Raw genomic sequence first — 814 nt, 5'->3', positions numbered from 1 at the left:
GAGGCGATTTCGCCGCGAGGAAGATCATGCTGTCGGAGAAGACGGGCGATTTCCTGTTGGTGCCGATCGCGGTGACCACTTCGGACGTCCAAGAGTTCGACTTTTCTATTCCCATCTTCAAGTCGTGGTGAGCCTGCAGTGCATGGCAACGCGCGCACACCCCTTCGCCCGACCAACCGCACGCTTTTGTACGCCTCACGCACGTGCACGCCGTAGCCGTTTGCTACGTGATCGATCCCACAGGATCAGGGCCGACGAGAAATTTTGAGGGCCTCGGCGCTGATCGGTTCCCGGCTCCCTTTACTTGCACTCGTTTGACCAGGATACACACACTGTTTGTACATACTTTAGTGCGATAAAAATATTCAAACTCGCATCTAGTTTTCGCTGCGGCGAATGAGATTATAAAAAAATGTTATATAAAAGGCTGAGACGACGGGCCCCGAGGCTCTAGCCTTCCATGCCCTGCATAGGGTACACGTAGCTACCGATGCTGTATCGTGTGAAAAGCACAGCGTTTTAAAAATCTGCATGAAATATTCTTACACTTAAGTTTTTTCCTACTAACTGCATTGCCAAGTTCATTATGGTTTTCCACATAGATACATATGTTGATGCATGTTCATTTTTTAAAAAACTGTATACTACTAGTAAATAATAATAATTTGTATAAGCATAAATTGTATACAATTGCATGAAATGTTTTGGCGCATACGTAAAAGTTCCATCACCAAACACGTATTCATTATTACAAAGCACTTCCAAGTTATTTTTACAAGTAAATAAAATAACAGAATTATCATCGCTTGAAAAA

This window comes from Sipha flava, unplaced genomic scaffold (assembly GCF_003268045.1).
Source record: "Sipha flava isolate LNK unplaced genomic scaffold, YSA_version1 17327_pilon_pilon, whole genome shotgun sequence".
Classification (NCBI taxonomy): domain Eukaryota; kingdom Metazoa; phylum Arthropoda; class Insecta; order Hemiptera; family Aphididae; genus Sipha; species Sipha flava.
Note: the sequence above shows the minus strand (reverse complement) of the source record.